General features: G+C 50.9%; 1 pseudogene across 1 annotated transcript; it reads right to left on the minus strand.

Moving 5' to 3' along the window:
* Positions 1-133: 133 nt before the first annotated feature.
* LOC149975457 (uncharacterized) lies at positions 134-24,346 on the minus strand (annotated as a pseudogene). The gene is made up of 6 exons (XR_016488175.1): positions 24,308-24,346; positions 24,127-24,226; positions 3,695-3,853; positions 1,756-1,943; positions 1,277-1,411; positions 134-1,202 (listed from the first exon to the last, which is right to left on the minus strand). The product of XR_016488175.1 is annotated as an uncharacterized LOC149975457 (transcript).
* Positions 24,347-24,709: the final 363 nt, after the last annotated feature.

Below are 24,709 nucleotides of genomic sequence, written 5' to 3' on the forward strand. Positions count from 1 at the left end.
ATGCATGTGTGTGTGTGTGTGTGTGTGTGTGTGTGTACGACCGCCCCAGATAGGGGGTAGAACATTACCTTCTCCAGTAAATCTGAGAGGAAAGGAGTTAAGGAGGTTAAACATGTTGAACAGATATGATGTGTTATGGCTGGAGGTCCCTGTAGACCAGGACAGAACCACTGGGGAGGGACTGGGGACAGAGAGAAGGACAGAACCACTGGGGAGGGACTGGGGACAGAGAGAGCAAGACAGAACCACTGGGGAGGGACTGGGGACAGAGAGAAGGACAGAACCACTGGGGAGGGACTGGGGACAGAGAGAAGGACAGAACCACTGGGGAGGGACTGGGGACAGAGAGAAGGACAGAACCACTGGGGAGGGACTGGGGACAGAGAGAAGGACAGAACCACTGGGGAGGGACTGGGGACAGAGAGAAGGACAGAACCACTGGGGAGGGACTGGGGACAGAGAGAAGGACAGAACCACTGGGGAGGGACTGGGGACAGAGAGAAGGACAGAACCACTGGGGAGGGACTGGGGACAGAGAGAAGGACAGAACCACTGGGGAGGGACTGGGGACAGAGAGAGAAGGACAGAACCACTGGGGAGGGACTGGGGACAGAACCACTGGGGTGGGACTGGGGACAGAACCACTGGGGTGGGACTGGGGACAGAGAGAGAAGGACAGAACCACTGGGGAGGGACTGGGGACAGAGAGAGAAGGACAGAACCACTGGGGAGGGACTGGGGACAGAGAGAGAAGGACAGAACCACTGGGGAGGGACTGGGGACAGAGAGAGAAGGACAGAACCCCTGGGGAGGGACTGGGGACAGAGAGAGAAGGACAGAACCACTGGGGAGGGACTGGGGACAGAACCACTGGGGAGGGACTGGGGACAGAACCACTGGGGAGGGACTGGGGACAGAACCACTGGGGAGGGACTGGGGACAGAGAGAGAAGGACAGAACCACTGGGGAGGGACTGGGGACAGAGAGAGAAGGACAGAACCAATGGGGAGGGACTGGGGACAGAGAGAGAAGGACAGAACCAATGGGGAGGGACTAGGCACAGAGAGAGAAGGATACAGTCAACGATACATCCACCATGGATGTTCCCGCTCTGGGAGAAGTGGAGCTGGATGAACTTCCCAAAGCGACTAGAATTGTTGTTGTACACTGTCTTGGCATTCCCAAACGCCTCCATGATAGGACTGCACACAGAGAGGAATGTTAGTGTGTGTGTATTTAGACAGTTGTGTGTGTGTGTGTGTGTGTGTGTGTGTACCTGCTCTGAACGATGGACTGCTCCACTGGTGTGGTCTTCTCAGAAGGAGGCGTCCCAGCAGAGTTCTGGCTCATCACAGACAGGAACTGGAGCAGCAGCTTGGTGCTCTCTGTCTTACCAGCCCCCGACTCCCCACTGGAACACACACACACACGCACGCACGCACGCACACACACACACACACACACACACACACACACACACACACACACGCACACACATAAGGTCACACCCTAAAAACCACACTTAACCCTTCTCTGACCTTCTCCACCAAATTAATCTGATAGGTTAACACAATTTGCATGTTATTGTCTGGACTATAATATATATTACACAGTGATTGGTTAATAGATATTGAGTTAGCCTTTGGTCTGTAACCAATCAGATTAATGAGTGAATCTTCATTGGATGTGATTGGATAAGGGGTCAGATGGGTAAGGTCTAAACAACAACTTCATACTCGACCAATCAAATCTCACCTGATGAGGACGCATTGGCTGTCGTGTCGTTTCCAGATGCAGCGGTAACACTCATTGGCTACAGCGAAGATATGGGGCGGGAGTTCTCCGATGTGGTGTCGACTGTACAGCTCAACTCTATCTAGGTCATACATGCCTGGGATCTGTTTATAAGGGTTCACCGCTGCCAGGATACTGCCTATGTTGGTCTGAGACACACGCACGCACACACACACACACACACACACACACACACACACACACACACACACGTTGTATCCAGCACCAGGATAAAATGTACTATATATTACTCAGAGAAACACAGACAGAGGAGAGAACAGAGCTGGAGAGAGGAGAGAGGAGAGAACAGAGCTGGAGAGCGGAGAGAGGAGAGAGGAGAGAACAGAGCTGGAGAGCGGAGAGAGGAGAGAGGAGAGAACAGAGCTGGAGAGCGGAGAGAGGAGAGAGGAGAGAACAGAGCTGGAGAGCGGAGAGAGGAGAGAACAGAGCTGGAGAGCGAAGAGAGGAGAGAGGAGAGAACAGAGCTGGAGAGCGGAGAGAGGAGAGAACAGAGCAGGAGAGCGGAGAGAGGAGAGAGGAGAGAACAGAGCTGGAGAGCGGAGAGAGGAGAGAACAGAGCTGGAGAGCGGAGAGAGGAGAGAGGAGAGAACAGAGCTGGAGAGCGTAGAGAGGAGAGAGGAGAGAACAGAGCTGGAGAGCGGAGAGCTGAGAGAGGAGAGAGGAGAGAACAGAGCTGGAGAGCGGAGAGAGGAGAGAACAGAGCTGGAGAGCGGAGAGCTGAGAGAGGAGAGCGGAGAGAACAGAGCTGGAGAGCGGAGAGAGGAGAGAACAGAGCAGGAGAGCGGAGAGAGGAGAGAGGAGAGAGGAGAGAACAGAGCTGGAGAGCGGAGAGAGGAGAGCGGAGAGAACAGAGCTGGAGAGCGGAGAGAGGAGAGAGGAGAGAACAGAGCTGGAGAGCGGAGAGAGGAGAGAGGAGAGAACAGAGCTGGAGAGCGGAGAGAGGAGAGCGGAGAGAGGAGAGAACAGAGCTGGAGAGCGGAGAGAGGAGAGCGGAGAGAACAGAGCTGGAGAGCGGAGAGAGGAGAGAGGAGAGAACAGAGCTGGAGAGCGGAGAGAGGAGAGAACAGAGCTGGAGAGCGGAAAGAGGAGAGCGGAGAGAGGAGGGCAGCCATTTTGGAGTATTAGAAAATAGCAGTTGTCCTCGTTTACTTCCCTTACGTTCAGCTGACACATCAAGTCAGCAAGCCTCACATCGGATCATATTCTGTGCTCCGCATATTCTCTGACACACACACACGTGCGCGTGTACACACACACACACACACACACACTGACACAGAAACCTGACCAGCACACCGGGTGAACTAATGCGATCAGCTTAAAGGAAATCCCTCCTCATCATCTCGATAAGGTCATCCGCCGTGCCCCCTGTCTCACACAGACACACACAGTGTGTCCCCTCATCTACATTAGGTCACTCTGTGTGTCTCTGTGTCCTTTAAGCCATGTTTCCTTCTATGTTCTGTGTCTGTCTGCCTGTCAATTCATGATTCTGTCGATTAATGATTTCAAATCTTTCCCCATAACACAGTAATGTTGTATACCACTGTGGAGAGGTGCATTATGGGTAGTAGGGCTGAGGCTGGGTGCCAGTAAAGCAGATGTGAACTACTTAGCTAGTAACCATGTGTTGTGCTTTGACGTCACCTTTTGCGCTACATTACTGTAAGAGTGTGTAATTTATAGACCACCTCCCCAGACACACACACACACACACACACACACGCACAGACGCTCAGAAGAAGCGATGATATAAGTTGATTTGTGTTTCCTGTCAAAAGCCTTTAGCCAGGAGATTACCGGAAGAGGAGGGGAGGCATTCATTGTATAGCACACGCATGTGTGTGTGTGTGTGTGTGTGTGTTAGTGTGTGACTTACATAGATGCTGTCCTTCTGGTAGCGCTGGTAGAGGTTGTGCATGATGGCAGCTTCGTGTAGTTCTGCCAGAGTGGACATGTCCTCCACCCCATCTATACTGGACTGATGCATAGCGTACACTCTCTCTCTAGTCACCTCAGCCTGCTGGAGATACAATACCTAGAGAGGATGGGGGGGACAGAGAGACAGAGAGGGGAGGGGGGAGAGAGAGGGGAGGGGGGAGAGAAATAAATAAAGAGGAGGGGGGATAGAGAGGGGGAGTGGAGAGAAAGGGGGGAGTGGAGAGAGAGGGGGGAGTGGAGAGAAAGGGGGGAGTGGAGAGAAAGGGGGGAGTGGAGAGAAAGGGGGGAGTGGAGAGAAAGGGGGGAGTGGAGAGAGAGGGGGGAGTGGAGAGAAAGGGGGGAGTGGAGAGAGAGGGGGGAGTGGAGAGAGAGAGGGGGAGTGGAGAGAGAAAGGGGGGAGTGGAGAGAGAGGGGGAGAGTGGAGAGAGATAGGGGGAGTGGAGAGAGAAAGGGGGAGTGGAGAGATAGGGGGGGGAGTGGAGAGAGAAAGGGGGGAGTGGAGAGATAGGGGGGGAGTGGAGAGAGAAAGGGGGGAGTCGAGAGAGGGGGGAGTGGAGAGAGAAAGGGGGGAGTGGAGAGAGAGAGAGAGGAGGGGAGGTGGGAGTGAGAGAAAGAGAGAGAGGAGGGGAGGTGGGAGTGAGAGAAAGAGAGAGAGGAGGGGAGAGAAAGAAATAGGAGGGGGAGAGAGAGAGAGGGAGAGAGATACATATTAGAGATGCAATGCAAAGGTAAATATTGCACAGTTGGAGTCAATGACAATTAGCCTAATTTCAGTTAAATTCCAATTCATGAATCGAGAAAGAGAGGTATTTTCAGTTCTTGCAATTCCTTGAACAGGAAATGAGCACCACTGGTGTATTGAGGGTGTGTTGCTAAGGCCCTTCCACTGGTGTATTGAGGGTGTGTTGCTAAGGCCCTTCCACTGGTGTATTGAGGGTGTGTTGCCAAGGCCCTTCCACTAGTGTATTGAGGGTGTGTTGCTAAGGCCCTTCCACTGGTGTATTGAGGGTGTGTTGCTAAGGCCCTTCCACTGGTGTATTGAGGGTGTGTTGCTAAGGCCCTTCCACTGGTGTATTGAGGGTGTGTTGCTAAGGCCCTTCCACTGGTGTATTGAGGGTGTGTTGCTAAGGCCCTTCCACTGGTGTATTGAGGGTGTGTTTCTAAGGCCCTTCCACTGGTGTATTGAGGGTGTGTTGCTAAGGCCCTTCCACTAGTGTATTGAGGGTGTGTTGCTAAGGCCCTTCCACTGGTGTATTGAGGGTGTGTTGCTAAGGCCCTTCCACTGGTGTATTGAGGGTGTGTTGCTAAGGCCCTTCCACTGGTGTATTGAGGGTGTGTTGCTAAGGCCCTTCCACTAGTGTATTGAGGGTGTGTTGCCAAGGCCCTTCCACTGGTGTATTGAGGGTGTGTTGCTAAGGCCCTTCCACTAGTGTATTGAGGGTGTGTTGCTAAGGCCCTTCCACTAGTGTATTGAGGGTGTGTTGCTAAGGCCCTTCCACTAGTGTATTGAGGGTGTGTTGCCAAGGCCCTTCCACTGGTGTATTGAGGGTGTGTTGCTAAGGCCCTTCCACTAGTGTATTGAGGGTGTGTTGCTAAGGCCCTTCCACTAGTGTATTGAGGGTGTGTTGCCAAGGCCCTTCCACTAGTGTATTGTTGTTGCGTTGGCTCATAGTACAATGGGTTGGTAAATACCCATGTAAACCATGTCCTTAAGACAGATTCTCTTTTCAGGGCCATTATGACGCAACAACAATAGGATGCCATCTTTCCAACAAGTTAGTTTGTCAAATGTCTGCCCTGCTAGAGCAGCCCCGGTCAACTGTAAGTGCTGTTATTGTGAGGTAGAAACGTCGAGGAGCAACAACGGCTTAGCCGCGAAGTGGTAGGCCGCACAAGCTCACAGAACGGGACCGCCCAGTGCACAAGACGGCCGTCAGCACAAGAACTGTTCGTCAGGAGCGTCATGAAATGGGTTTCCATGGCCGAGCAGCCACACACAAGCCCAAGATCACCATGCACAATACCAAGCGTCGGCTGAAGTGGCGTAAAGCTCGCCGCCGTTGCACTCTGGGGCAGTGGAAACGCGTTCTCTGGAATGATGAATCACGGTTCACCACCTGGCAGTCTGACAGATGAGGGGCTGTTTTTCATGGTTCAGGCTCCTTAGTTCCAGTGAAGGGAAATCTTAACGCTACAGCATACAATGATATTCTAGACAATTCTGTGCTTCCCAACTTTGTGCCAACAGTTTGGGGAAGGCCCTCGGCAAGTAGCCTAGCGGTTAGAGTGTTGGGCCAGTAACCGAAAGGTTGCTGGATAGAATCCCCGAGCTGACAGGGTAAAAAGCTGTCATTCTGCCCCTGAACAAGGCAGTTAACCCACTGTTCCCTGGGCGCCGTGGATGTGGATTATGGCAGCCCCCTGCACCTCTCTGATTCAGAGGGGTTGGGTTAAATGTGGAAGACACATTTCAGTTGAATGCATTCAGTTGTACAACTGACTAGGTATCCCCCTTTCCTGTTCCAGCATGACAATGCACAAAGCGAGGTCCATACAGAAATGGTTTGTCGAGATCGATGTGGAAGAACTTGACTGGCCTGTACAGAGTGCTGACCTCAACCCCAGTGGAGAGAGAGAGAGAGGAGGGGAGGTGGGAGTGAGAGAAAGAGAGAGAGGAGGGGAGGTGGGAGTGAGAGAAAGAGAGAGAGGAGGGGAGAGAAAGAAATAGGAGGGGGAGAGAGAGAGAGGGAGAGAGATACATATTAGAGATGCAATGCAAAGGTAAATATTGCACAGTTGGAGTCAATGACAATTAGCCTAATTTCAGTTAAATTCCAATTCATGAATCGAGAAAGAGAGGTATTTTCAGTTCTTGCAATTCCTTGAACAGGAAATGAGCACCACTGGTGTATTGAGGGTGTGTTGCTAAGGCCCTTCCACTGGTGTATTGAGGGTGTGTTGCTAAGGCCCTTCCACTGGTGTATTGAGGGTGTGTTGCCAAGGCCCTTCCACTAGTGTATTGAGGGTGTGTTGCTAAGGCCCTTCCACTGGTGTATTGAGGGTGTGTTGCTAAGGCCCTTCCACTGGTGTATTGAGGGTGTGTTGCTAAGGCCCTTCCACTGGTGTATTGAGGGTGTGTTGCTAAGGCCCTTCCACTGGTGTATTGAGGGTGTGTTGCTAAGGCCCTTCCACTGGTGTATTGAGGGTGTGTTTCTAAGGCCCTTCCACTGGTGTATTGAGGGTGTGTTGCTAAGGCCCTTCCACTAGTGTATTGAGGGTGTGTTGCTAAGGCCCTTCCACTGGTGTATTGAGGGTGTGTTGCTAAGGCCCTTCCACTGGTGTATTGAGGGTGTGTTGCTAAGGCCCTTCCACTGGTGTATTGAGGGTGTGTTGCTAAGGCCCTTCCACTAGTGTATTGAGGGTGTGTTGCCAAGGCCCTTCCACTGGTGTATTGAGGGTGTGTTGCTAAGGCCCTTCCACTAGTGTATTGAGGGTGTGTTTCTAAGGCCCTTCCACTAGTGTATTGAGGGTGTGTTGCTAAGGCCCTTCCACTAGTGTATTGAGGGTGTGTTGCCAAGGCCCTTCCACTGGTGTATTGAGGGTGTGTTGCTAAGGCCCTTCCACTAGTGTATTGAGGGTGTGTTGCTAAGGCCCTTCCACTAGTGTATTGAGGGTGTGTTGCCAAGGCCCTTCCACTAGTGTATTGTTGTTGCGTTGGCTCATAGTACAATGGGTTGGTAAATACCCATGTAAACCATGTCCTTAAGACAGATTCTCTTTTCAGGGCCATTATGACGCAACAACAATAGGATGCCATCTTTCCAACAAGTTAGTTTGTCAAATGTCTGCCCTGCTAGAGCAGCCCCGGTCAACTGTAAGTGCTGTTATTGTGAGGTAGAAACGTCGAGGAGCAACAACGGCTTAGCCGCGAAGTGGTAGGCCGCACAAGCTCACAGAACGGGACCGCCCAGTGCACAAGACGGCCGTCAGCACAAGAACTGTTCGTCAGGAGCGTCATGAAATGGGTTTCCATGGCCGAGCAGCCACACACAAGCCCAAGATCACCATGCACAATACCAAGCGTCGGCTGAAGTGGCGTAAAGCTCGCCGCCGTTGCACTCTGGGGCAGTGGAAACGCGTTCTCTGGAATGATGAATCACGGTTCACCACCTGGCAGTCTGACAGATGAGGGGCTGTTTTTCATGGTTCAGGCTCCTTAGTTCCAGTGAAGGGAAATCTTAACGCTACAGCATACAATGATATTCTAGACAATTCTGTGCTTCCCAACTTTGTGCCAACAGTTTGGGGAAGGCCCTCGGCAAGTAGCCTAGCGGTTAGAGTGTTGGGCCAGTAACCGAAAGGTTGCTGGATAGAATCCCCGAGCTGACAGGGTAAAAAGCTGTCATTCTGCCCCTGAACAAGGCAGTTAACCCACTGTTCCCTGGGCGCCGTGGATGTGGATTATGGCAGCCCCCTGCACCTCTCTGATTCAGAGGGGTTGGGTTAAATGTGGAAGACACATTTCAGTTGAATGCATTCAGTTGTACAACTGACTAGGTATCCCCCTTTCCTGTTCCAGCATGACAATGCACAAAGCGAGGTCCATACAGAAATGGTTTGTCGAGATCGATGTGGAAGAACTTGACTGGCCTGTACAGAGTGCTGACCTCAACCCCATCGAACACCTTTGGGCTGAATTGGAATGGCGACTGCAAGCCAGGCCTAATCGCCCAACATCAGGGGGACCAACTCCATATTAATATTAATGCCCGCGATTTCAGAATGAGATGAGCAGGTGTCCACATACTTTTGGTCATGTAGTGTAATCGCTCTCTCTCTATCTATCTCTCTCTCTCTATCTCTCTCTCTCTCTCTCTCTCTATCTCTCTCTCTCTCTCGTTCCTTCTGCATGTGGAAGAGCCGAGCCCCCACATCTATGTCATCAGTTTCCATGGCAACTGGAGAGAAGGGGACAAGGGGGGGAAGGGAGCCCAGTCGAACGAGGGAGAGGAAAAGAAGGAGAGACCAAAGGAGGAAGAGAGAGAGAGATCCTTTTCTCCATGATGCCTGGTCTGGTAGGCCATGTACACCTACCAGTCCTTTCATCTAACAGTGGTCATGAAGGAGAGGAGAGGAGGAGGTGAGGAGTCCAAGCGGAGACTGACCCTGATATCAGTATAGCCACTGCACAGTACAATGAAGTACAATGCAGTATAATGCGGTAACAGTACATGATTGACATGTTATTTCCATGAAAAGCTCCTTCATTCATTCCACTGACGGCTGACGTCTCATCTGACAACAGAAGTCCTATAGAATCCCAGGATGTTCATATGTCAACTCAGTCGGTTCCCAGACGTCTGGTTGGTATTTGACCCGACTGCCTGGGTTTTATAAGGGGATTGAACATTGTCTGATCTGAGGTGGATGCAGTCATAGGGCACAGCCACCCCCTGAGTGTGTGTGTGTGTGTGTGAGAGAGAGACCAGATATGTACTCCTAATTCTCCAGTGTTGGTTAATCTACGTTCCGTTTCCTGTTGCTGAAAGATTATTTTCCTGCTATGTGAAACTGGCTCAAATTAAGATCCAACATCTGTAGACATAAAGTTACGCACAAGCACACACACACACACACACACACACACACACACACACACACACACAGGTAATTAGTTCCTCAGTGGAGGTCCTTACACATGGTACTTACGTTAAGTGTACGGCTGTGACTTTCCACGTCCCAAATCTATTTATCTATTCACACTCTATATACAAGCCATAGAGAACAGCACGGCCACACACACACACACACACACACACACACACACACACACACACACACACACACACACACACACACACACACACACACACACACACACACACTCCATACAGTTCAGTCCTCCCCACATCTCTCTCCATAACCTCTCTGTCCTCCCCACATCTCTCTCCATAATCTCTCTGTCCTCCCCACATCTCTCTCCATAATTTCTCTGTCCTCCCCACATCTCTCTCCATAATTTCTCTGTCCTCCCCACATCTCTCTCCATAATTTATCTGTCCTCCCCACATCTCTCTCCATAATCTCTCTGTCCTCCCCACATCTCTCTCCATATCTCTCTGTCCTCTCCACATATCTCTCCATATATCTCTGTCCTCCCCACATCTCTCTCCATATCTCGTTGTCCTCCCCACATCTCTCTCCATATCTCTGTCCTCCCCTCATCTCTCTCCATATCTCTCTGTCCTCCCCTCATCTCTCTCCATATATCTCTCTGTCCTTCCCACATATCTCTGTCCTCCCCACATCTCTCTCCATATTTCTCTGCCCTCCCCACATCTCTCTCCACGTCTCTCTGTCCTCCCCTCATCTCTCCTCATATCTCTCTGTCCTCCCCACATCTCTCTCCATAATCTCTCTGTCCTCCCCACACCTCTCTCCGTATCTCTCTGTCCTCTCCACATATCTCTCCATATATCTCTGTCCTCCCCACATCTCTCTCCATATCTCTTTGTCCTCCCCACATCTCTCTCCATATCTCTGTCCTCCCCTCATCTCTCTCCATATCTCTCTGTCCTCCCCTCATCTCTCTCCATATATCTCTCTGTCCTCCCCACATCTCTCTCCATAATTTCTCTGTCCTCCCCACATCTCTCTCCATAATTTCTCTGTCCTCCCCACATCTCTCTCCATAATTTCTCTGTCCTCCCCACATCTCTCTCCATAATTTCTCTGTCCTCCCCACATCTCTCTCCATAATCTCTCTGTCCTCCCCACATCTCTCTCCATATCTCTCTGTCCTCTCCACATATCTCTCCATATATCTCTGTCCTCCCCACATCTCTCTCCATATCTCTTTGTCCTCCCCACATCTCTCTCCATATCTCTGTCCTCCCCTCATCTCTCTCCATATCTCTCTGTCCTCCCCTCATCTCTCTCCATATATCTCTCTGTCCTCCCCACATATCTCTGTCCTCCCCACATCTCTCTCCATATTTCTCTGCCCTCCCCACATCTCTCTCCACGTCTCTCTGTCCTCCCCTCATCTCTCCTCATATCTCTCTGTCCTCCCCACATCTCTCTCCATAATCTCTCTGTCCTCCCCACACCTCTCTCCATATCTCTCTGTCCTCTCCACATATCTCTCCATATATCTCTGTCCTCCCCACATCTCTCTCCATATCTCTTTGTCCTCCCCACATCTCTCTCCATATCTCTGTCCTCCCCTCATCTCTCTCCATATCTCTCTGTCCTCCCCTCATCTCTCTCCATATATCTCTCTGTCCTCCCCACATATCTCTGTCCTCCCCACATCTCTCTCCATATTTCTCTGCCCTCCCCACATCTCTCTCCACGTCTCTCTGTCCTCCCCTCATCTCTCCTCATATCTCTCTGTCCTCTCCACATCTCTCTCCATATCTCTTTGTCATCCCCACATCTATCTCCATATTTCTCTGCCCTCCCCACATCTCTCTCCACGTCTCTCTGTCCTCCCCTCATCTCTCCTCATATCTCTCTGTCCTCCCCACATCTCTCTCCATAATCTCTCTGTCCTCCCCACACCTCTCTCCATATCTCTCTGTCCTCTCCACATATCTCTGTCCTCCCCACATCTCTCTCCATATCTCTTTGTCCTCCCCACATCTCTCTCCATAATTTCTCTGTCCTCCCCACATCTCTCTCCATAATTTCTCTGTCCTCCCCACATCTCTCTCCATAATTTCTCTGTCCTCCCCACATCTCTCTCCATAATCTCTCTGTCCTCCCCACATCTCTCTCCATATCTCTCTGTCCTCTCCACATATCTCTCCATATATCTCTGTCCTCCCCACATCTCTCTCCATATCTCTTTGTCCTCCCCACATCTCTCTCCATATCTCTGTCCTCCCCTCATCTCTCTCCATATCTCTCTGTCCTCCCCTCATCTCTCTCCATATATCTCTCTGTCCTCCCCACATATCTCTGTCCTCCCCACATCTCTCTCCATATTTCTCTGCCCTCCCCACATCCCTCTCGACGTCTCTCTGTCCTCCCCACATCTCTCTCCATAATCTCTCTGTCCTCCCCACACCTCTCTCCATATCTCTCTGTCCTCTCCACATATCTCTCCATATATCTCTGTCCTCCCCACATCTCTCTCCATATCTCTTTGTCCTCCCCACATCTCTCTCCATATCTCTGTCCTCCCCTCATCTCTCTCCATATCTCTCTGTCCTCCCCTCATCTCTCTCCATATATCTCTCTGTCCTCCCCACATATCTCTGTCCTCCCCACATCTCTCTCCATATTTCTCTGCCCTCCCCACATCCCTCTCGACGTCTCTCTGTCCTCCCCTCATCTCTCCTCATATCTCTCTGTCCTCCCCACATCTCTCTCCATAATCTCTCTGTCCTCCCCACACCTCTCTCCATATCTCTCTGTCCTCTCCACATATCTCTCCATATATCTCTGTCCTCCCCACATCTCTCTCCATATCTCTTTGTCCTCCCCACATCTCTCTCCATATCTCTGTCCTCCCCTCATCTCTCTCCATATCTCTCTGTCCTCCCCTCATCTCTCTCCATATATCTCTCTGTCCTCCCCACATCTCTCTCCATAATTTCTCTGTCCTCCCCACATCTCTCTCCATAATTTCTCTGTCCTCCCCACATCTCTCTCCATAATTTCTCTGTCCTCCCCACATCTCTCTCCATATCTCTCTGTCCTCTCCACATATCTCTCCATATATCTCTGTCCTCCCCACATCTCTCTCCATATCTCTTTGTCCTCCCCACATCTCTCTCCATATCTCTGTCCTCCCCTCATCTCTCTCCATATCTCTCTGTCCTCCCCTCATCTCTCTCCATATATCTCTCTGTCCTCCCCACATATCTCTGTCCTCCCCACATCTCTCTCCATATTTCTCTGCCCTCCCCACATCTCTCTCCACGTCTCTCTGTCCTCCCCTCATCTCTCCTCATATCTCTCTGTCCTCTCCACATCTCTCTCCATATCTCTTTGTCATCCCCTCATCTCTCTCCATATCTCTCTGTCCTCTCCACATCTCTCTCCATATCTCTCTGTCCTCCCCTCATCTCTCTCCATATCTCTCTGTCCTCTCCACATCTCTCTCCATATCTCTCTGTCCTCCCCTCATCTCTCTCCATATCTCTCTGTCCCCCCCTCATCTCTCTCCATATCTCTCTGTCCTCTCCACATCTCTCTCCATATATCTCTGTCCTCCCCACATCTCTCTCCATATCTCTTTGTCCTCCCCACATCTCTCTCCATATCTCTGTCCTCCCCTCATCTCTCTCCATATCTCTCTGTCCTCCCCTCATCTCTCTCCATATATCTCTCTGTCCTCCCCACATCTCTCTCCATAATTTCTCTGTCCTCCCCACATCTCTCTCCATAATTTCTCTGTCCTCCCCACATCTCTCTCCATATCTCTCTGTCCTCTCCACATATCTCTCCATATATCTCTGTCCTCCCCACATCTCTCTCCATATCTCTTTGTCCTCCCCACATCTCTCTCCATATCTCTGTCCTCCCCTCATCTCTCTCCATATCTCTCTGTCCTCCCCTCATCTCTCTCCATATATCTCTCTGTCCTCCCCACATATCTCTGTCCTCCCCACATCTCTCTCCATATTTCTCTGCCCTCCCCACATCTCTCTCCACGTCTCTCTGTCCTCCCCTCATCTCTCCTCATATCTCTCTGTCCTCCCCACATCTCTCTCCATAATCTCTCTGTCCTCCCCACACCTCTCTCCATATCTCTCTGTCCTCTCCACATATCTCTCCATATATCTCTGTCCTCCCCACATCTCTCTCCATATCTCTTTGTCCTCCCCACATCTCTCTCCATATCTCTGTCCTCCCCTCATCTCTCTCCATATCTCTCTGTCCTCCCCTCATATCTCTCCATATATCTCTCTGTCCTCCCCACATCTCTCTCCATAATTTCTCTGTCCTCCCCACATCTCTCTCCATAATTTCTCTGTCCTCCCCACATCTCTCTCCATAATTTCTCTGTCCTCCCCACATCTCTCTCCATATCTCTCTGTCCTCTCCACATATCTCTCCATATATCTCTGTCCTCCCCACATCTCTCTCCATATCTCTTTGTCCTCCCCACATCTCTCTCCATATCTCTGTCCTCCCCTCATCTCTCTCCATATCTCTCTGTCCTCCCCTCATCTCTCTCCATATATCTCTCTGTCCTCCCCACATATCTCTGTCCTCCCCACATCTCTCTCCATATTTCTCTGCCCTCCCCACATCTCTCTCCACGTCTCTCTGTCCTCCCCTCATCTCTCCTCATATCTCTCTGTCCTCTCCACATCTCTCTCCATATCTCTTTGTCATCCCCTCATCTCTCTCCATATCTCTCTGTCCTCTCCACATCTCTCTCCATATCTCTCTGTCCTCCCCTCATCTCTCTCCATATCTCTCTGTCCTCTCCACATCTCTCTCCATATCTCTCTGTCCTCCCCTCATCTCTCTCCATATCTCTCTGTCCCCCCCTCATCTCTCTCCATATCTCTCTGTCCTCTCCACATCTCTCTCCATATATCTCTGTCCTCCCCACATCTCTCTCCATATCTCTTTGTCCTCCCCACATCTCTCTCCATATCTCTGTCCTCCCCTCATCTCTCTCCATATCTCTCTGTCCTCCCCTCATCTCTCTCCATATATCTCTCTGTCCTCCCCACATCTCTCTCCATAATTTCTCTGTCCTCCCCACATCTCTCTCCATAATTTCTCTGTCCTCCCCACATCTCTCTCCATATCTCTCTGTCCTCTCCACATATCTCTCCATATATCTCTGTCCTCCCCACATCTCTCTCCATATCTCTTTGTCCTCCCCACATCTCTCTCCATATCTCTGTCCTCCCCTCATCTCTCTCCATATCTCTCTGTCCTCCCCTCATCTCTCTCCATATATCTCTCTGTCCTCCCCACATATCTCTGTCCTCCCCACATCTCTCTCCATATTTCTCTGCCCTCCCCACATCTCTCTCCACGTCTCTCTGTCCTCCCCTCATCTCTCCTCATATCTCTCTGTCCTCCCCACATCTCTCTCCATAATCTCTCTGTCCTCCCCACACCTCTCTCCATATCTCTCTGTCCTCTCCACATATCTCTCCATATATCTCTGTCCTCCCAACATCTCTCTCCATATCTCTTTGTCCTCCCCACATCTCTCTCCATATCTCTGTCCTCCCCTCATCTCTCTCCATATCTCTCTGTCCTCCCCTCATCTCTCTCCATATATCTCTCTGTCCTCCCCACATATCTCTGTCCTCCCCACATCTCTCTCCATATTTCTCTGCCCTCCCCACATCTCTCTCCACGTCTCTCTGTCCTCCCCTCATCTCTCCTCATATCTCTCTGTCCTCTCCACATCTCTCTCCATATCTCTTTGTCATCCCCTCATCTCTCTCCATATCTCTCTGTCCTCTCCACATCTCTCTCCATATCTATCTGTCCTCCCCTCATCTCTCTCCATATCTCTCTGTCCTCTCCACATCTCTCTCCATATCTCTCTGTCCTCCCCTCATCTCTCTCCATATCTCTCTGTCCTCTCCACATCTCTCTCCATATCTCTCTGTCCTCTCCATATCTCTCTGTCCTCTCCACATCTCTCTCCACATCTCTCTGTCCTCCCCTCATCTCTCTCCATATCTCTCTGTCCTCTCCACATCTCTCTCCATATCTCTCTGTCCTCCCCTCATCTCTCTCCATATATCTCTGTCCTCTCCACATCTCTCTCCATATCTCTCTGTCCTCTCCACATCTCTCTCCATATCTCTCTGTCCTCTCCACATCTCTCTCCATATCTCTCTGTCCTCTCCACATCTCTCTCCATATCTCTCTGTCCTCTCCACATCTCTCTCCATATCTCTCTGTCCTCTCCACATCTCTCTCATCTTATTTTTCTGTCTTCATCCCTACAATCTCCATGTCTCTACCCCTCTCGTTCTCCTCTCCTTCCCAGCATGGGAGAGGAACGCCTCTGTGTGAGCCGTGTGTGTGTGTGTGTGTGTGTGTGTGTGTGTGTGTGTGTGTGAGCCGTGTGTGTGTGTGTGTGTGTGTGTGTGTGTGTGTGTGTGTGTGTGTGTGTGTGTGTGTGTGTGTGTGTGTGTGTGTGTGTGTGTGTGGGTGTGTGAGCCGTGTGTGTGTGTGTGTGTGTGTGTGTGTGTGTGTGTGCGCGCGCATTGGAGAGAAACGCCTGTCCATGTGTTGTGTTATGGGTTCACACGCATGTTATTCATGGCTCACACAGCTGCATACATATGGAGATAACACACACACCTCGTACACACTCACATATTGTGTGTTGTGCCAGGGAGGTAGTAGTGTAATAGCACATCACCAAACCTTTTACATTTTAATCTCTCTCTCTCCCCTGTCTGTCTGTATGTCTGTCTGTCTGTCTGTCTGTCTGTCTGTCTGTCTGTCTTTCTGTCTGTCTGTCTGTCTGTCTGTCTGTCTGTCTGTCTGTCTGTCTGTCTGTCTGTCTGTCTGTCTGTCTGTCTGTCTGTCTGTCTGTCTCTCTCTCTCTCTCTCTCTCTCTCTCTCTCTCTCTCTCTCCCCTGTCTGTCTCTCTCTCTCTCTCCCCTGTCTGTCTCTCTCTCTCTCTCTCCCCTGTCTGTCTGTCTGTCTGTCTGTCTGTCTGTCTGTCTGTCTGTCTGTCTCTCTCTCCCCTGTCTGCCTGTCTCTCTCTCTCTCTCCCTCCCCTGTCTGTCTGTCTGTCTGTCTCTCTCTCTCCCCTGTCTGTCTGTCTGTCTGTCTGTCTGTCTGTCTGTCTGTCTGTCTGTCTGTCTGTCTGTCTGTCTGTCTGTCTGTCTGTCTCTCTCCCCTGTCTGCCTGTCTCTCTCTCTCCCCTGTCTGTCTGTCTGTCTGTCTGTCTCTCGCTCTCTCCCCTGTCTGTCTGTCTGTCTCTCTCTGTCTCTCCCTTTCCCCTGTCTGTCTCTCTCTCTCTCTCTCCCCCTCTCTGTCTCTCTGTCTGTCTGTCTGTCTCTCTCTCTCTCTCTCTCTCTCTCTCTCTCCCCTGTCTGTCTGTCTCTCTCTGTCTCTCTCTCTCCCCTGTCCGTCTCGCTCTCTCTCTCTTTCCCCTGTCTGTCTGTCTCTCTATCTCTCTCCCCTGTCTGTTTGTCTCTCTCTCTCTCTCTCCCCTGTCTGTTTGTCTCTCTCTCTCTCTCCCCTGTCTGTTTGTCTCTCTCTCTCCCCTGTCTGTCTCTCTCTTTCTCTCTCTCCCCTGTCTGTCTCTCTCTCTCTCTCTCTCTCTCTCCCCTGTCTGTTTGTCTCTCTCTCTCTCCCCTGTCTGTCTCTCTCTCTCCCCTGTCTGTCTGTCTCTCTCTCTCTCTCTCCCCTGTCTGCCTGTCTGTCTGTCTGTCTCTCTCTCTCTCTCCCCTGTCTGTCTGTCTCTCTCTGTCTCTCTCTCTCCCCTGTCTGTCTCTCTCTCTCTCCCCTGTCTGTTTGTCTCTCTCTCTCCCCTGTCTGTCTCTCTCTTTCTCTCTCTCTCCCCTGTCTGTCTCTCTCTCTCTCTCTCCCCTGTCTGTTTGTCTCTCTCTCTCTCCTGTCTGTCTCTCTCTTTCTCTCTCTCTCCCCTGTCTGTATCGCTCTCTCTCCCCTGTCTGTTTGTCTCTCTCTCCCCCCTGTCTGTCTCTCTCTCTCCCCCGTCTGTCTGTCTCTCTCTCTCTCCCCTGTCTCTCTCTCTGTCTCTCCCCTCTCTCTCTCTCTTTCTCTCTCTCTCCCCTGTCTGTCTGTCTGTCTGTCTGTCTCTCTCTCTCTCTCTCTCTTTCTCTCCCCCTGTCTGTCTGTCTCTCTCTGTCTCTCTCTCTCTCTCCCCTGTCTGTCTCTCTCTCTCTCCCCTGTCTGTCTCTCTCTCTCTCTCTCCCCTGTCTCTCTCTCTCTCGCTGTCTCTCCCCTTTCTCTCTCTTTCTCTCTCTCTCCCCTGTCTGTCTGTCTGTCTGTCTGTCTGTCTGTCTGTCTGTCTGTCTCTCTCTCTCTCTCTCCCCTGTCTGTCTGTCTCTCTCTGTCTCTCTCTCTCCCCTGTCTGTCTGTCTCTCTCTCTCCCCTGTCTGTCTGTCTGTCTGTCTGTCTGTCTGTCTGTCTCTCTCTCTCTCTCTCTCTCTCTCTCTCCCCTGTCTGTCTGTCTCTCTCTGTCTCTCTCTCTCCTCTGTCTGTCTCTCTCTCTCTCTCTCCCCCTGTCTCTCTCTCTCTCTCTCCCCTGTCTGTCTGTCTCTCTCTCTCTCTGTCTCTCTCTCTCCTCTGTCTGTCTCTCTCTCTCTCTCCCCTGTCTCTCTCTCTCTCTCTCCCCTGTCTGTCTGTCTCTCTCTCTCCCCTGTCTGTCTGTCTGTCTCTCTCTCTCGCTCTCCCCTGTCTGTCTGTCTCTCTCTCTCTCTCCCCTCTCTGTCTCTCTCTCTCTCCCCTGTCTGTCTGTCTCTCTCTGTCTCTCTCTCTCCCCTGTCTGTCTCTCTCTCTCCCCTGTCTGTCTGTCTGTCTGTCTGTCTGTCTGTCTGTCTCTCTCTCTCTCTCTCTCTCTCCCCTGTCTGTCTGTCTCTCTCTGTCTCTCTCTCTCCTCTGTCTGTCTCTCTCTCTCTCTCCCCTGTCTCTCTCTCTCTCTCTCCCCTGTCTGTCTGTCTCTCTCTCTCTCTCTCTCTCTCCCCTGTCTCTCTCTCTCTCTCTCCCCTGTCTGTCTCTCTCTCTCTCTGTCTCTCTCACTCCTCTGTCTGTCTCTCTCTCTCTCTCTCTCTTTCTCTCCCCCTGTCTGTCTGTCTCTCTCTGTCTCTCTCTCTCTCTCCCCTGTCTGTCTCTCTCTCTCTCCCTGTCTGTCTCTCTCTCTCTCTCTCCCCTGTCTCTCTCTCTCTCGCTGTCTCTCCCCTTTCTCTCTCTTTCTCTCTCTCTCCCCTGTCTGTCTGTCTGTCTGTCTGTCTGTCTGTCTGTCTGTCTGTCTGTCTCTCTCTCTCTCTCTCTCTCCCTGTCTGTCTGTCTCTCTCTGTCTCTCTCTCTCCCCTGTCTGTCTGTCTCTCTCTCTCCCCTGTCTGTCTGTCTGTCTGTCTGTCTGTCTGTCTCTCTCTCTCTCTCTCTCTCTCTCTCTCCCCTGTCTGTCTGTCTCTCTCTGTCTCTCTCTCTCTCTGTCTGTCTCTCTCTCTCTCTCTCCCCTGTCTCTCTCTCTCTCTCTCCCCTGTCTGTCTGTCTCTCTCTCTCTCTGTCTCTCTCTCTCCTCTGTCTGTCCTCTCTCTCTCTCCCCTGTCTCTCTCTCTCTCTCTCCCCTGTCTGTCTGTCTCTCTCTCTCCCCTGTCTGTCTGTCTGTCTCTCTCTCTCGCTCTCCCCTGTCTGTCTGTCTCTCTCTCTCTCTCCCCTCTCTGTCTCTCTCTCTCCCCTGTCTGTCTGTCTCTCTCTGTCTCTCTCTCTCCCCTGTCTGTCTCTCTCTCTCCCCTGTCTGTCTGTCTGTCTGTCTGTCTCTCTCTCTCTCTCTCTCTCTCCCCTGTCTGTCTGTCTCTCTCTGTCTCTCTCTCTCCTCTGTCTGTCTCTCTCTCTCTCTCCCCTGTCTCTCTCTCTCTCTCTCCCCTGTCTGTCTGTCTCTCTCTCTCTCTCTCCCCTGTCTCTCTCTCTCTCTCTCCCCTGTCTGTCTCTCTCTCTCTCTGTCTCTCTCACTCCTCTGTCTGTCTCTCTCTCTCTCTCCCCTGTCTCTCTCTCTCTCTCTCCCCTGTCTGTCTGTCTCTCTCTCTCCCCTGTCTGTCTGTCTCTCTCTCTCTCTCTCCCCTGTCTGTCTGTCTCTCTCTCTCTCTCTCCCCTCTCTGTCTCTCTGTCTCTCCCCTCTCTGTCTCTCTGTCTCTGTCTCTCTCTCCCCTCTCTGTCTGTCTCTCTCTCTCTCCCCTGTCTGTTTGTCTCTCTGTCTCCCCTCTCTGTATCTCTCTCTCCCCTCTCTGTATCTCTCTCTCCGTCTCTCCCCTCTCTCTGTCTCTCCCCTCTCTGTCTCTCTCTGTCTCTAATGTAGGATTATATGGTCTTACTGGGAAGAGTAGAGTAGTAAAGTGACTAATTCCATCAGATAACTGGATTGGCTTCCATCTCTGTGTCTGTGAGAACATCACACTGGATAACATAGAGAGAGAGAGGGAGTAAAGACACACACACACACACACACACAAGAGAGGGCCACTTTCACAGATTATACTAGTCCATTAGCTTCGGCTAAATCTCTTCCCTCTTCTCTCTCTCACTATATTCTTCTATAAATCCACTCTCCCCCTTCTCTCTCTTTTCCTTCTCTATCTTCTCCTTCTCTCTCTTCTCCTTCTCTCTCTTCTCACCCCTCTCTCTTCTCCTCTCTCTATTCCTCTCTTCTCCTTCTCTCTCTCCCCTTCTCCTTCTCGCTCTTCTCCTTCTCTATCTTCTCCTTCTCTCTCTTCTCCTTCTCTCTCTTCTACCCCTCTCTCTTCTCCCTCTCTCTATTCCTCTCTTCTCCTTCTCTCTCTCCCCTTCTCCTTCTCGCTCTTCTCCTTCTCTATCTTCTCCTTCTCTCTCTTCTCCTTCTCTCTCTTCTACCCCTCTCTCTTCTCCCTCTCTCTATTCCTCTCTTCTCCTTCTCCTTCTCTCGCCCCCCTTCTCCTTCTCACTCTTCTCTTTCTCTCTCTTCTCCCTCTCTCCATTCCTCTCTTCTCCTTCTCGCTCTTCTCCTTAGCTTTCTCCCCTTTCTCTCTCTTCTTCTTCTCTCCCCCTCTCTCTCTTCTCCCGCTCTCTCTCTTCTCTGTCTTTTCTCCTTCTCTCTCTTCTCCCTCTTCTTTCTCTACTCCCCCTTCTCTCTCTTCTTCCTCTCCCTCCCCCTCTCTCTCTCTTCTCCTTCTCTCTCTTCTCTCTCACCCTCTCTCTCTCTCCCTCCCTCTCTTCTCTCTCCCTCCCTCTCTCTCCTCCCTCTCTCTTTTCTCCTTCTCTCTCTTCCTTCTCTCTCTTCTCCTTCTCTCTCTCCTCCCTCTCTCTTTACTCCTCTCTCTCTCCTCCTCTCTTTCTCCTTCTTTCTTCTTCCTTCTCTCTCTTCTCCTTCTCTCTCTTCTCCTTCTCTCTCTCTCCTCTCTCTCTCCTCCCTCTCTCTTTCTCCTTCTCTCTCCTCCTTCTCTCTTTCTCCTTCTCTCTCTCCTTCCTCTCTCTTTCTCCTTCTCTCTTTCTCCGTCTCTCTCTCCCTTCTCTCTCTCTCTCCCTCTCCCTCCATTTCTTCTCTCTCTCCTTCCCTCTCTCTCTCCTTCTCTCTCTTTCTCCGTCTCTCTCTCCCCTTCTCTCTCTCTCCCTCCCTCCCTCATCTCTCTCTCTCTCTCTCTCTCTCTCTCCTCCCTCTCTCTTTCTCCTTCTCTCGCTCTTCTCCTTCTCTCTCTCTTCTCCTCTCTCTCTCTTCACTCTCTCCCCCTTCTCTCTCTTCTCCTTCTCGCTCTTCTCCCTCTCTCTCCCTCCCTCTTCTCCCCCTCTCTCTCACCTCTCTCTATTCCTCTCTTCTCCCTCTCTATTCCTCTCTTCTCATTCTCTCCCCTTCTCCTTCTCACTCTTCTCCTTACCCATCTCTCCCTTCTCTCTCTTCTCCTCTCTCTCTCTCTTCTCCTTCTCTCTCCCCCTTCTTTCTCTTCTCCTTCACTCTCCCTTCTCTCTCTCCCCCCTCTCTCTCCTCTCCTTCTCTCTCTCCCCCTCTCTCTCTCTCTTCTCTCTCTCTCCCACTCTATCTTCTCCCTCTCTCTTTCTCCTTCTCTCTCTTCTCCTTCTCTCTCTCTCCCTCTCTCTCATCTCCTCTCTCTTTCTCCCTCTCTCTCTTCTCCCTCTTCACCCTCTCTCTCTGTTCCTCTGCATATACACTCACCTATCTTCCTCAGTTCTTAGTCCCTGGGTCCATTTCCTTCTCAACCATCTTTTTTATCCCTCTCCCTTTCTTTCCATCCCTCCTTTCTTTTCATATCTTCCTCTCTCTGCCTCCCCTCTTCCTACTACATTCATTTCTCTCCTTCGCCTGGCCCTGCTACCTCTCCTCCCTCTCCTCCTCCTCCCACTCTCCTTTCCCTTCCCCCACTCCTTCTCCACTCAATTTCTCCTTCTCTCTTTCAGATTGAATCTCGAGCCCCGCTCCTGTGTGAATGGTCAGTGTGTGTGTGTGTGTGTGTGTGTGTGTGTGTGTGTGTGTGTGTGTGTGTGTGTGTGTGTGTGCGTGCGTGCAAGCATGTGTGTTGGTGTGTGTTCAGACTGTTGAGTAAGAGCCTGTAGAAGTACTGTAGAGGATCAAGTAAAATGTCTCCTTCTGTTCTTTTGCCCTCTGGTGTGTTTTAGAGTGGGCTGAGTGTGTGTGTTGATTCAGTTTATCATTGAATAACACACACACACACACATCCACCCACCCCCCCCCCCCCACCCCCCCCCCCCACACACACACACACACACACACACACACACACACACACACACACACACAGCAGAACCCCCACATTTTCTACACTAGGATAGTTTAAAAATGGATGATGAAGACAGAAGTGAGAGAACGAGCCAAGAATGAAAGACAGAGCAAGTGAAGAAAGAGAGAGAATGAGAGAGGAAGGAGAAGTGAGACATGGTTAACTTAGTCTAATTTTATGTCTCTGGTTAAATAGTGGAGGGAGAAACATATATGGAGAGAGAGAGAGAGAGAGAGAGAGAGAGGTAGAGAAAGAGATACAGAGGTAGAGAAAGAGAGAGAGCGAGAAAGATAAAGAGATAGAAGGAGAGAGAGATGTACACTGCATCTCTGTCTCGCTGCACTGTCAACTGCAGAGTGATGTGGATTAAGAGAGCATAATATGAGTGTGTGGAGGAGGGATGGAAGGAGGGATGGAGGGATGTGGAGAGAGAGATGGAGTGAGAGATGGAGAGAGAGATGGGGAGAAACAACAGAAGACTCTACGGGTGCAGGTGTGTGCATGTGGTTGTCTATCCAGGTGTGTGTGTGTGTGTGTGTGTGTGTGTGTGTGTGTGTGTGTGTGTGTGTGTGTGGACTTGGTCCCTGGAGCGTATCCTGTACTCATGTGAGCTCTTCACTGCAGCTTTCACTCTTGCCGCTGAAATCCAGGTCACATTACTTTCTCTCTGTATAACCCAGCTCTAACATAGCCTGTGTGTGTGTGTGTGTGTGTGTGTGTGTGTGTGTGTGTGTGTGTGTGTGTGTGTGTCCAGTGTCTCACAGACACCGAGATGGAAGCCAATCCAGTGTGTGCTACACGCACCCATGTGATGACGCCGCCAGCCAATCACAGACGACACAATACAGAGAATCCCTCCACTGTCACTCTCTGGCCGTTTCCATGGTAACCTAGAATGACGGTCCCTGTCCCATAGTTAGGTGGCTTCAACACAGATCTAGGATCGGACAGTCCGGCACAAATACACACGTTTTAGAACGCGTTGATCGATGGCAACAATGTAACTCAGCTGCGTTCATTTCACCAACTGTTGTCACTTAGATATTTACTAGACAACCATAATGCCCTTTACTCTCCCTTAACCTTTAAGGACCTTCCCAAACAGACCCATCCTTGTCCTGGACTAAAATCAAACTCAATGGAGAAGGAGAGAGAGAGAGAGAGAGAGAGAGAGAGAGAGAGAGAGAGACAGAGAGAGAGAGAGAGAGAGGAGAGAAGAGAGAGAGAGGGAGAGAGGAGAGAGAGAGAGAGGAGAGAGGAGAGAGAGAGAGAGAGGGGGGGTGGAGAGAGGGAGGGAGAGAGGGAGGGAGGAGAGAGAGAGGAGAGAGAGAGGGAGAGAGAGGGAGAGAGGAGAGAGGGAGAGAGAGAGGAGAGAGAGAGATAGAGAGAGAGATAGAGAGACAGAGAGGGAGAGAGGAGAGAGGAGAGAGAGAGAGAGGAGAGAGAGAGAGAGAGGAGAGAAGAGAGAGAGAGAGAGAGAGAGGGGGGGTGGAGAGAGGGAGGGAGGAGAGGGAGAGAGAGAGAGGGAGAGAGAGGGAGAGAGAGAGAGAGGGAGAGAGAGAGGAGAGAGAGATAGAGAGAGAGGAGAGAGATGGAGGAAGAGGAGAGAGAGGGAGAGAGAGAGAGAGAGATATAGAGAATGGTGGATAGAGAGAAAATAAGTATATATTCTGGAAGGAAAAACCAGAGTACTATTATTATCACCATGTAAACGCTCCAACTGGAGCCAAACACACTCTACAACAACCATCATAACCCATCACAGAGCTGTGCATGTGTGTGTAGGTGGGGGGAATTATTCACACATTCTTAATTAGATTAAAACAAACATTTAATTCCATTATTTTGGCCAGTGGTGGTGGCAAGGACGACTATATATGTGCGTATATGTGTGTGTGTGTGTGTGTGTGTGTGTGTGTGTGTGTGTGTGTGTGTGTGTGTGTCGTACCTCTCCATAGTCGGTAGTGAGGACCAGAGTTCCTGTCACCACAGGAGCTGACAGTAGAGGGGACCAGCTGCTCCTTCTCCTTGACCCACACACGGGCCCCCTGCAACACACACACACACACACACACACACACACACACACACACACACACACACACACACACGGTTACTATAACACCCACCAGGATAAAGGAATCGTACACACTCAATGCTTTGTCCATTATTACACTGATAATACAATCTCTAAAACATATTGTGGATGTCAGCTGTCAGGTTTTCAAGATAAAGCCCTTTCAGTGGAGAAAAAATGTACCTTGATGCATTATGATGCAAACAAAACCCCCAAAAATGCATCACTTTGATGTGGCCAACACACATAGCTACAGAGGGTTGGAGAGGCCACAGCAGAGAACGGCTGTAGAGAGGAGGAGGAGAGACACATTGTTTTAGCAACAGATGGCCCACACCCCTTGGCAACCCCCTACTCCTGCATGGACAACACACACACACACACACACACACACACACACACACACACACACACACACACACACACACACACACACAACAACACACACACACAC

This window comes from Oncorhynchus mykiss, chromosome 18 (genome assembly GCF_057628025.1).
Source record: "Oncorhynchus mykiss isolate SJ-2025 chromosome 18, ASM5762802v1, whole genome shotgun sequence".
NCBI lineage: Eukaryota > Metazoa > Chordata > Actinopteri > Salmoniformes > Salmonidae > Oncorhynchus > Oncorhynchus mykiss.